Consider the following 13,010-nt stretch of genomic DNA (forward strand, 5'->3'; position numbering starts at 1 on the left):
CTCCTTATTCCTTTCTGCCCCAAAGAACGGCAAGTCAGCGATCTGCGTCACTGCGTTACAGGTGGCCATTTTGGCGGACACGCCTACCCAGAGCGACTTACGCAACTTTCACAGTTTTTAGAAGGTAAATATATTTACACAGCAGGACGTTTTACTTACGCACTGCGGGTTAAGCACCTTGCTCAAGGGCACAACAGCAGGGTGCCTACGGGATCGAACCTGCAATCTCCAGGTTACCAGCCCAGATCCCTAACCATTCTGCAGCCCAATGTGGGGGGAGGGGGATGGGGTCTTCTCTGCAGGCTATGACCATGAGCACTAGTGTGGTGGTTAAACCTGATCACATGCTCAGCTACAAACCTCTTCATCATTAGACAGGGAAAATATGCTCACGCAAAAAAAAGAAGATAGAGTTTGTGCTTTTACAGAAAGGCCCGTGCTCCCTGTGACAAAGCCCTGTGGTAGTGCTCTGCACACACCTGAGCGTGAGCATCAGAGTCACAGCAGCTGTTGACTGCACTGCAGCAGAACTGCGCAGACCTGCATTGACCTGCAACACGTTTGCCAAATAAAGCCAGAAAACTGAAATGAGCATGGGCTGCGTGGGGGTTCACTTTAAACACCCCCCACCCCTCCACACACCACACATACACACACACACACACACCGAACAACCTCCACCCCCCCCCATCCCTCCACACACCACACACACCGAACAACCTCCACCCCCCCATCCCTCCACACACCACACACACACACCGCACAACCTCCCCCCCCCCCACCCCTCCACACACCACACACGCACACACACCGAACAACCTCCACCCCACCATCCCTCCACACACCACACACACACACCGAACAACCTCCACCCCACCATCCCTCCACACACCACACACACACACCGAACAACCTCCACCCCACCATCCCTCCACACACCACACACACACACACCGAACAACCACCCCCCCCCCCCCCCCCCACCGTGCATGCATTTAAACCCTCTCCTGAGCGTTTAAAACAAACAATATTACCCCCCAAAAAAAGGCCTAAAATATAAGCCTTTAAGACAAGAGAACTGCGATGTCGTCCTCTTCTCAGAAGAAGCCTCTCAGTACAGCTACTTTTTAAAACGAGAAAATCAATAACTTATGAAGGGCCACAGAAAATGGGGGGATTTAGTCAAGCATAAAGCAGCTAGTGTAGCTCCTCTGTCAGAATGCATTAGCCTTGTTTATCATCACCTTGTGTTCGCCTCTGTCACCCGTCACAGTGGCGGATTCAGATCAGGCGCGCCACTTCATCCTGTTAAAGCCAGCGATATTAGTTGGGGGGGAAAAAAAAAACAAACAACTACTTCACAACTTTGATTTTCTTCAATAACAACGCTGTGAAATAAACCACACTGCGCCCCACCATAATTACAGAATATATTAAAGGCATGTTTTAGTTTTATTTTGAAGTGAAAACAAAAATAGAGATATTTGAATTCAGAGGGCTTTCACGACCAAGTCACTTGAAAATGAAAAGTATGCCAAAGTCACAGTCTGAAATGAAATGCCAACTCGTATGATGCAGCTACGATATTTACTGTCAAACTAAAACGACCCGCTTCTTCTTCTTTAAAAAAAAAATTGTTTTCCTTCTTTAATCAGCCTCTCTCCATAACTGTAATCATAAAAATGAAAATCACAAAAGCGCAGAGAGGAACCAAACGGAAGAGCGTTCAGGACTGGACCTGGAACAACAGAACCTGTTACGGGCCTGAAACGCGCAAGCGGGGGGGGGCTACCTCCGGCCCGCTTATCGAATTTCTCAAAGGTAAACAGCACTGTGGGCCAAGGCCTAGAGCGGGGACCGGCGGCCTAATAAAACACAGGCAAAAACATTAATGGAATTCGCTTCGACGAAGCCAAAAATCATTTCCCCCGTTTTTTTTATTTTTTTCCCCCCTTATGCGTGTTATTTGGCTTGGATTAATTCCACCTTATGAAGCTCCCTTCATGTACGGCACTTGCGGTCCAGTCCCCAGCCTCTCTCTCTCTCTCTCGCTCTCTCTCTCTCTCCCTCTCTCTCTGTTTAGACGCCGAGGTGGAGAGTGTTTAGTTATGGTCGTGGCGCTCTCTAAGCAGTCCCCTTCGATTGCGTTTAATGACACCGGAGGACCCCTACACCTCTGGGGACAGCCACCGACGGTAATGCGTTCAGCGAACGAAAACCCATTCTCACTGGAATTCTGTACTGAATTACATTTCTTTAAATTATTATTATTGCCTCTGTTAAAAATCTCCCAACAGAACATGCACTAAGCACCATGTGATTGACTTATCTTATCTCTACATTAGCTACTGCGTACATTACGCTTCACTGTGAGCTTTAAAGGGGGACATTTCAGTGCCAAAAAATGGCAGTGAACAGTTCTTATTTTCACCTATGCTAAATTACTACAGGGTGAAAACAAAAAAGATTAGCAGAGATCAAACAAATAAGCCAACAAATTAGGGTGACTAGAGGATACTGGGGCGCTGTACCTGCATTTAGCATCTACCTGCCACCACTGCAGTTTATCTGCTCCCGATTGGCTGAATCGTGTCACGCTGAACAACTGAAGGAAAGAAAAGATTAAATACGTTTGGTTTCAGTAGCTCATGGTGTGCATTTTTAAAAGAAGGAATCCCACCCCCTCCCCCACCCTCCTCCAACCCCACCGGGGCCCAAAAACTTCCTCCACCTCACAGTGAAACCCAGTAAAAAAAAAAAAAAAAAAAAAAATTTTAAACAGAGAAAACCTGAGGAATGGTAATATTTTTACACCATCATTCACTCCCATATGTCACTCCTCTCTTTCTCTCTCTCTCTCGCCCTCAGCGTCGTTATCGCCGCGGTAACCCAACACCCCTTCCTTTCATGTAAAATACATTGTTGCGCCCCTCCCTACCCTTTCCCCCCCACCCCCCTCCCCCCACCCCCGACCACTGCATTCGAACGTGCCTATGGTGGTGTAAACCTATCCCACTTATTATTCTCCACAAAATGTCCCCTTTTTTTTGTCTTCAGCAGCGGGACGCCAGAGGGGACACACACACACACACACACACAAGAAAATAATAAATAAATAAAATAAAATGTCAGGTGGGACTGGGACGCCTGTGGGAAGCGGGCTGGTGACGGACAGGCCAATTAGCTCACATTTTTCACAGCTTTTAGCCAGTTTCATGCCTCCAACAATCGCCCGCATTCATAAAATTATGACAGAGAGGTGAAACCGGTGTCTGGTGTGCCTCGTATCCAATGACGCTGCTTTTTCTCTGTTTAAAAAAAATAAATAAAAAAATTTAAAGGCCAAGTTAAAATAGCATCGGTGAAAAAGAAGGCAAATCAACAAGAGATAAAAAGATAAAACTCGAATGGCTCAAAAGACCCCACCCAACACACACACACACACACACACACACTTAGAAAACGAATCCCTCATTCATTAGACAGCAAATCATACACTACAAACTCCTGCAAAACACATAAAAACATAAATAAACAAAACATAAATAAAACTGAAAACAAGAGATACGTGAGAATAAATATAAATATGGATAAATATGATCAAACAATATGGTCAAACAAACAAAACCTTTCTGAAAACACTTCAGCACTACAGTGCATGAAAGACAGTTCATATTCAGTACTACAGCGCTGTGGATAGCCTGTCTACCACTGTATACATGCAAGTTAATCTCTCATAAGAACCTACTGTATAAATAAACGGTTACCTTCCTTGTGTTTTTCTACAGATATCATCATCAGATCAGCAGATGCCATGTATATTCAATCTATTCTGCAGGGTGCTGTCTATTAATAGCCTCGGTCAGTACAGTTACTTAATGTTTGAAGCATGCTAGGTAACTTTATATCGTAACAACAGATTAGACATCGACCCTCTTCTATATTGTGATTGAGGAAAACGGGACAAAGGGAGTCTTATAGCGAGCTGGACCTTCTTTTTTTTAATATTCTGAAAGTTCCTGGTTGGCCGTTCCTTATTAAGGGCACGCTTTTATTTCGGTTTGCTAATTCGGGCAAATGAAAACTCACTGACGGATGTGAATGCAAAGCTTTTCTGTCTGGGTTTCGACGGCGAACATTACTCCTGGACATATGCTGTTAATTGTAAACCATTTGGCCTTTCCTGCCCCGGGTTGATCTAATCTGATCACAGCTATATTAGCACCGTCGGGAGGGTAACCTAGCCCTTACCTTGAGCAGACAGGAATTCCTACAAAGCCTCAGCAATAAATTGCGATCTACGGCTAAACCGCGTTAGCGGCAGCAGAGGCTCCCAAAGACAGCGACGGAGAAGGTAAGGCCTCGTTACAAAAGAAAACAACGAGCTGTGCTGCTGAACAACCGTGAAAGTTTAACAGTTTTGACTTTCAACTACAATCGCCCCTACGCCAACCTCCACCTCCACCGCTACTACAACCACAACCAAACTCAAAACTGCCACTTTCTTTCAATTCGGTTTCCATGACAACTTGGCATCTGCGGGTAAAGTAACATATTCCGTTGAGGGACTCAACAAGAAAGCGTCTCTCTTTTTCTCTCTTGCTCTCCCTCTCTCTGATGGATGGAAACCCGAGACGGACCCATGCCTCACATCCAAACGCAATAATGAATAGAAGCACCTACAGCATTAGGACTTTATTTTTCTTTCGTTTCAAATATTTCTGAAGCAAAATCAATTGGGGGGGGGGGGGGGGGGGGGGGGGGGGGGGGGGGGGGGGGGGGGGGGGGGGGGGCAACATGGATTATATCTTCGGTAACCCAGGGAAACCTTATATAAAAAAGCACTCTGGAGCTGAAGTAGGTCCTTCCTTCGAAGGGAAGGGAACAGACAACACCCTCATTACTAATTCACGAGGCCTTGTGCCTCTGTCAGCTCCCGATTAATAATTAAAATTAATCTCATTACTGGAGATATTCATTTCAGGATAATTTAATTAAATGATGAATTGGCTCCCAGATGTCAGCCTGCATGTTAAATAATGCTGATGATGACATGTGATTTTTTGGGGGACTTTGGCCCATACCACGGGGCGCCTGCATTATTTAGAATCCTTCTACTTTGCTAATAACCAGAAAGGTGGTTGCGTGTGAAAAGGAGGGGGGGGGGGCACCTATCCCACTCATCCAAATTAACAGTAGGACAAGAATACCGTTCATCTTATTTTTGATGATTCCTGGCTAAGGAACAGCCCTATCAAAATAAAAATTAAAAAAGAATCATTTATACTGCTTTCTCACTGCCAGATATACATTTTATTTTGTAAATCAACAAATGTGAGCCAAAGAATGTACAGTAAATGTCGAGTATCCTAGCACGGTCTGTGTTAAATGCCTTTCTCCTTCGGTGAACAAGAGCTGATATCCTAGCTGGCTGTCTGATTACAAAAAGCATCACTGTTAGCTCACTCTGCAGACCAACTTGTTCCGAGTTGAGTAAATGAGAGATTTGTGATTTAAAGAAAACCTCCTCTTTAATGCAATAATTCTGTAACCTGTTAGTCCTGGCTCTTTGAAATTGTTCGACATCGATAACAAGCTGTCAAGCTGTGGAGGTGAGAATATGAAGCATAACATCCTGAAAACATGATAATCAGTGTTAGTATCCAAATACTGTATCTCATGCAAACAGTAACTCAAGTACGTGAGCTCCAGTCATCCACACACACACACACACACACACACACACCACTCATGAAAATAGGATGTATCACATACTGTATTTGGAAGCATTATTTATTTTTAAAACTGCATTGTATGATGTGCTGCACTATCTTGATACATTTTTATTTCAGCATATTGCAGTAGATTTAATTCTCACTGCAGCAGAGAATTATTCAAGCTCGTTCTCAGAAGTTGGCTTGTTGTGTTTGTCTAATCCAAACGACAGGCCTTGTTCCTTCCACATACGGATAAATAAAAAGAGAAAATATATGTATTTATGTTTATTTATATATCAGGTTTGGCTCTTTGAGAAGGCTTGTTGTTTGTTTGTGAAGGTAATGTCGTGTTAGCGTAGGATTAGTATTGCTTTGAAAAGGCTGCGCTCTTGGCCTTGAGCGGACCTACACACGGGATCGAATGGCCTCCTTCACAAAGACACTGACTCACGAGTCCTTTAGAGACCACACTGACTCAGAGCGTGATCTGTGATATCGATATGAAAAGGATTGGTTTAACCCCCTCACTTCCCGCCGCCCGGTGACTAATATTTTCTTTGCGTACGTATCAGCTTGTAGCCTTGACAACTTTCATTCCACCCCTCCCCGTGTTAGAAGAACGTAAATATAAACTCTAATAAACTCACCTCAAAATGGTGGGAATGTTGCCTTTTTTCTTTCTTAAATGCACAGCATTGCATTGCAACATCATGATTTAATTCTATATAATAACCATATATTTATAACTGTGTTTGCTTATTTGGTTTAATTTTTTTCGAGAGACGTGTTACTTAATATTACATTTTTTGCGAGACTTTGGTCAAGACAAAATGGCAGTGACTGAATTCATTCCTGAAATTCATTCGGTCCCGGGGCAAAAGCATTTCGCTAATGCGTGAGGCAGCCAGGCCTGACACACTACACCTGAGTCTTCGCTTACCGGGGCTTTCACAGGTACGAATGCCCTTAGCTCAGACCTTGTGTCACACCTGCATAAGAGCACTCACAGGATCCAGTTTTTTCCATCTTCTCACCGACGAATCTATTAATAGCGAGGCGTTGCACCCGAACATTTTTTTTCTCTCTCTCAGGCAAGCGCAGCACGCGGTGGCTCAAACACATCTTCAATAATCTTGTTTTTAACACCACGTCAGAATTTGGTGATGCGTTCGCCATATGTCACTGTGCGATCGCATTTGGATTCAGTTGTGCCTAGCAGGACGTTGACTAAATGAGCACAATTTTTTTAAATCATTTTTTTTTATTAAGTGTGTGTTTGTGGTTTTGTATGTTTTGTCTCTGCTGTGAATTTTGAGTCTATAAAAGCACACATTCCACATTGCCCTCCTCACTGACGTAGTGACTCCCCTGGCAGTAAATGGGAGTAACGACACCTTACCACTAGGGGGCAGAGTAGCTGTGCTACTAATTAATATTCAAAATACATAATATACAATTACTTTTTTTTATATTATCACTTATAAGTTCTGCGCAAACTGGCTCACATTGGACACAGTAACTACAGCAAATCTCACTGAAACAGACACAAGAAATATTTCGCCTGGTACAGAGATTTCTGTACCAGGTGGAATCGTAAGACAAATGACAGTTGGCTCTCGCACCACGAAACTAAGGAAACAGCACAGGGCCAAATGCAGAAAGAAAGGGGTTTCGGCGCCCTGTGTTGGCATTTCATTACTAAAAAACCAATCCTTTTTTAAAATAAAATAAAATAAAAAATAAGTGATTTAACAGTTTTGCGCTAAAAAAGTTCCCTGGCAGTTTTTCCACGTTTTTCGTCCTGAGTGCAGTTCAGCGGCCGCGACTCTAACCTCATCCCAGCTGAGGGCCGGGACGGTGTTGAGTTTCCAGCCCTGCGTTCAGCGCGCACAGGGCCCCGGCTCCTGTATCAATAACCTGTAATCAGCAGCAGCCCAGAGGACCTATTTTACACTGCTGAAGGACATGCGCTCCAGGAATGGGGGGGGGGTGGGGGGGGGTGTTAAAAGGGGGGGGGGCACTCCTCCACGAAAGCCACCACATCCATCACAGGAGAACCCACCTCAAACCCAAACCCCAGAGTCCACGGGGCCTTGCTGATTTTGGGGGGGGGGGGGGGGGCGCCATACAGATTAAATTCCCAGAGAAATGTACGCTAAGCCATCTCAACGTCCAGGTGAGGGGCTAAAGGAGGTTTGGGCTAAGGGTGGGGGGGTGAGGGGGGGGTTGGTGGTGGGACGGTGGTTTCCTGTGTTTTCAGGGGTAGCGAGGATGCCTTCTCATCCATGCGGGACTGTAAAATGTAAAACTTTTTTTTTAAAAACTGCGTGGAGATCATTGTTAGCTCATGGCTGTTTCTTGGTTTGGTCAATGAAGAATTAAATTACTTCTGCAGGTCCTTCTTAGCGGGTTCCACGGGTTCCACGGGAACCGCCAGCCCTGGCGTTCATCATGTTTGCGGCGCCGGCCGTTCGTGCTATCCGTGGAACTCGCCCCCCCCCCCCCCCCCCCCCCCCCCGAAGACATCTGCAAGGTGCGATGATGGAGCACCTCGTCCGCTTATAGCAGCGATGGCAGAAAAACCAGCGCTTAGCCGCGGAGTGACAGGGACAGATTCACTGCCACCGAGTGAAGAACAGTTCCAGTGGCATTTGAGTCGCCAGCACCTACGGCACCACCGCACCCAGAGTTCAGTCAGCTATAATTATCCACAGCCATTCTGAAGAAGGGGTACATGGACCCCCCCAGTCTCCACAAGAGATATGTGAGACACATGGGGAAAGTGAGAGGCAACGTTTTATGGAATATAGTCGGCAGAAAATGGAAAAAAAAAACTTTTCAAGTTCTCAATAGCAGTACACAATCTGTGCCACTACAAGTAGCCCCTCCATCGGCATTCTAAGGGTGAAGAGAATTTGGTTCAGATAACAGTTCACAACTTCTAGGTGTTGGCTGCCCAACTCTGTTCCTGGAGGTCTACTGCCCTGTAGGTTTACACTCCAAACCTAAGATCGCAAAACCTGGCAACCGGCTGGTGAACTACCAGAGCTCCACTGTCCCTTTAAGGCGTGAGGTCACAAACATGCAATTGGAATGTTCTCAGCTGAACATTCTAATGCTGATGCAACAATCACTGGTGGTGATTGAAAGCAGTGGAGTTCTAGAACACTTACTCAGAAGGTTGAAAAAAGCATTTAAACAAAAAAAAACCTACTCATCAAAGGGGACAACGGGGACCTGTGTCATTTGGCAAATTCGTCCTTTCTGAGTTTTCAAAAGAAAAGCTTACAGGGCGGGGACTGTGGCCGGTGCGCTCACATATGAGTCAAGCTCACGTGCGTGTGCGTAATGTTCATACACACCATGCCACGGCAGGTAGGATCTGCTGGGAAAATTATGCTATGCCCATTAACATGATCTCCTTGAAGGCTGAGGTCATGCTTACTACCGTAAGGAAACAAAAAAACAGAAGCCAATTCCTGTCAGGAATCTAAATTGACACACCAGAGTTCAACGGCTAAAACAGACATCGGTACAAGAAGGTTAAAATGTTAACGCACAGACACAGCACTTAGACTGGCAAAAAAAAAACACTCCCAATACCAACACCTTTTCCTTCACGAGGGACCAATTTTCCCAACGTGAATGAACGGCAGATTTGCAGGCAATATTTAATGCTTTTTTTAAATTAAAAAAAAAAAAAAAACTGATTTAAGAATCAGTGTTGGGTATAGGGGGGGGGGGATTGGGGGGGGTGTAATCAAGCCCTGCCCGCTCATATTGAGGTGCCAGACTGAGGCGCAACTTAAAACCTTCCTGCCCGACGCAGGTCCCAGCCCACAGCCATCACCCCAGTCCTGGCCTGCACCAGAGGAAAGAGCTAAAGACATTCTTTTATCTCTTTCTCTCTCTCTCTCTCTCGCTCTCTCTCCCTCTCTGTCTCCCCCTCTCTCTAGCTCTCCCACTCCCTCCTTTTCTCACCTCCCTCTCCCTCTGTCTTTGACTCTCCCTCTCTCTCACCCTCCTTTGCTCCCTCTCTCTCTCTCTCTCTCTCTCTCTCTCTCATTGTATTTTGTCTTACATTATAACCTTGGATGGTTCCCCAGGGTCTGCAAACACCCCTTTCTGCCCTCCACCCATCCCCCCATACTTTCTCCTTTCGCTTCACTTTTCCAGGATTAGTCAACAGCGCTGAGACTTCGAACAGCCGCCCTACCCAAATCTGCAAGCAAGGGGTGCCTGGAGTGATCTGCTGTGAGTGGCAGTTCCTACGAGCATTTCAAAGCTCTGAGAGAAGACACCTAAAACAAAAAACTTCACTGGTGATTGGTGGAACAGGTCTGGTCAATTTAAGAAGCATCGTGTCCACAAAATGTAAACTGCAAGTTGGCCAATGTCTCTCCGTAAAACCAGTTCAGTAGATTTGAAACATTGATACACGTGGGAAAATACAGGCATTCACGCACGCACACACTCATTTACACACATATACACACACACGGGCACACACACACACACACGAACACACACACACATCCACCCGTACAGACACACCCAAGCACAAACACACACCCAAGTTCAGAGAGCAAAGCATCTTAAGAGTGCTCTGGCGAACGTCCGAGGCCTGTGCTGGATTGCAGATGAATCGCAGCAGGTAATCTGAGTTTACCGCGCGGACGGGCTGGACCGCGTCAGGGCCGGCGACTGCGGACGCGGCTGACGAGGAGCGAGGCGATGGCCCGTATCGGGTGTTCGACAGATGACCACACACACCCCATTCTGCTGTGTGGTGTAGAGACGGATGGGAGAGGTGTGTGTGTGTGTGTGTGTGCGTGCATGCATGCATGTACATGCACACACCCGTGAGTGTGCACGTGAGCATGCAATGTCATAATCTGAGGAGGATATTTATGGGGGGGGGGGGGGACTGGAACCCCTGCACTGATCCCTCCCCCCTTTTCATTTCAATCACTAAACATACCTTTGAGACAAAAACTACACAAAACAAATATCATTCAAATGAATTGTGATTTAAGTTGTGATCGATAAATCGCGAAAATAAGCCTTGTAATCTCACCGTCAGACACTGAGGACCTTCAGATATAAATAAAATGATAAACAAGCAGATGTTGGAGGGGGTGAGGGATAAACAAACAGATTTGAACGTGTCCACTCCATTACACTGCCGCCGCAAAATTAGGAACCGCAAACCCACAAATATGAACATCATGTATTTTTTCCCCTCTAGTGATAAAGTTGCATATGCGACGTAGCTGCCAAGACGCCTTTACAATCCCCGTCCAAGGAGTGTTAGAAACGGCATGTTTTCTAGTCCCTGCCCCAGTTAAACGCCATTGTTGCTTTCTGGGCTGGCACGGCGGGGAGTGACAAATCCACGCCATTAAAACTAAGGTTCTGGGATGAAATTACACCTGTTCCTCACAAAATGTCTTTGAAATCCGAAACCCGCAGGGCCGTCCCGGCCCCGCCAAATTATTTTGGAGACAATTGTAGGCTGATCTTTAAGCAAACAATGCAGGGGCCCCACAATGGCGAGGCGTCGCTGGTGAACGGGCCAACGCCGCGCGGGCGCGACGTTCACCGCGGCGCCTACTCTTCGCCGTCCCCGAACACTAGCGGCGCGGAACACTGGCCCGAAGCACTCGCTGCTCTATTATCACAGAAAACAACAGAAGAAGAAGAAGAAGAAGAAGAAAAAAAGAGCCAATTTTTCCATTAAAACGTCTGACCTGATTTTATACAGTTTTAAGTGCCACTCGCACTTGTTCTATTACAATGACTGTTCCTCACTTGAAAAGAAGCTGGGTTGGGGCTAGTAGTAATCGTTGTACGTCGTGTTATAATTCAACTAAATGACGTTAATCAGATATACAAACTGAAATTAAGCATACTCGAAAACTACTTGAGGAGACGACCTTGCGAACGTCTTAACGTCTCAAACTTTCAAAAACATTACTAATAAATATTTTTTATAAGCATTTACCTCTGGAAAAAATGGTGTAGAGGAGCCACATGTTTTTAACAAAGAGCTCTTGTGTGATTCAGCAGTACCTGGGGTGTTTTCAATCGGCAGATAACCACCGAAATTTACAACTTTTTTCTCCGGACTGTGTGGAAATCATTGGCAGCTCATGACTGTTTCCTGTTCGGTTCCTTACAGTTGCCATATGGCTACTGTGTACAGGGGGCTTCGGCCTACATCTGCTTCATATTATGGTCGCCGCGACGACGGCTTTGCCCACCGAACATTCTGAAGCCTGGGTGGCCATTAGGCCAAAACAAAGCGAGCCGAACAGATTCAGTCTCTGCGTGTGTTCACGCTGTTTATTTGTTTCGAATACATTTTTCCTTTTCCTTTTCCATAGTTTTTTGTTGGTGCAAAAGCTTTGATAAATGGTGTATCGTTGCGGCTCCAAAGCCTCAAAAAGTAAGAGACTACTCTGTGGTCAACAATGAGATTGAGAAATGAGAATCCATGCTCAGTCAAATGGTTGCACTCATGGAAAGTATTCAGACTGCACAAGAGCTAAGAACATGGGGTTTCATTTACCTACACTTTTTTGTGAATTATGCAGCTGAGATGGAATCAATTTCTTATATAATTGTAATGGTGTATTTATGTAAAAGACTTATAGTAAATTGTATTGTATCTCTCATACTAGCAATTTGAGAATATGAATCATACATTGATATATATATATATATATATACGTATCACTTTATTTACATTCTGTGAGTGCATTGTACTATCACACTATGAGAAGCAAATAAAAAAAAGACGTTTTGAATATCAAATCTCACACTGAGGCATTTCCTGGCACTTTTTTTGCTTGACAGCTGCCTAGATTCATTGACCACTTGTTTTTAACTCACCAACGTGTTTTCTCCAATGCAAACATAATTTCCTCTCCATTAATAATGGGCACTGCTGGACTTCTGATCAATAGTGAGTGAAAGATAAGTGTTGCTGAAGACAGGCCAGAGTGTTTTATAGGAAAATGAAGGAACTAAACTTACTGGCTGCTCATTCACCACACTGAATGGCTGCTTGTTGTACTCTATAGGATAATGAAGGAAGCACACTCATTGGCTGTTCATTGTGTTCTATATGATAATGGAGGCAGAAACACTCAGAAACACTCATTGGTTGTGTTCTACAGGATAATGAAGGAAGGAACACTGGCTGTTCATTGTGTTCTATAGGATATTGGAGGAAACACTCATTGGCTGTTCACTGTGTTCTATATGATAATGGAGGCAGAAACACTCATT

At 45.1% G+C, this 13,010-nt stretch overlaps 1 protein-coding gene across 10 annotated transcripts in view; it reads right to left on the reverse strand.

The window, feature by feature from the left end:
* Nucleotides 1-13,010, reverse strand: part of eya4 (EYA transcriptional coactivator and phosphatase 4) — a 69,850-nt gene that overhangs the window by 51,361 nt on the left and 5,479 nt on the right. The window lies entirely within an intron of this gene.

This window comes from Anguilla anguilla, chromosome 6 (genome assembly GCF_013347855.1).
Source record: "Anguilla anguilla isolate fAngAng1 chromosome 6, fAngAng1.pri, whole genome shotgun sequence".
NCBI classification, from domain to species: Eukaryota; Metazoa; Chordata; class Actinopteri; order Anguilliformes; family Anguillidae; genus Anguilla; species Anguilla anguilla.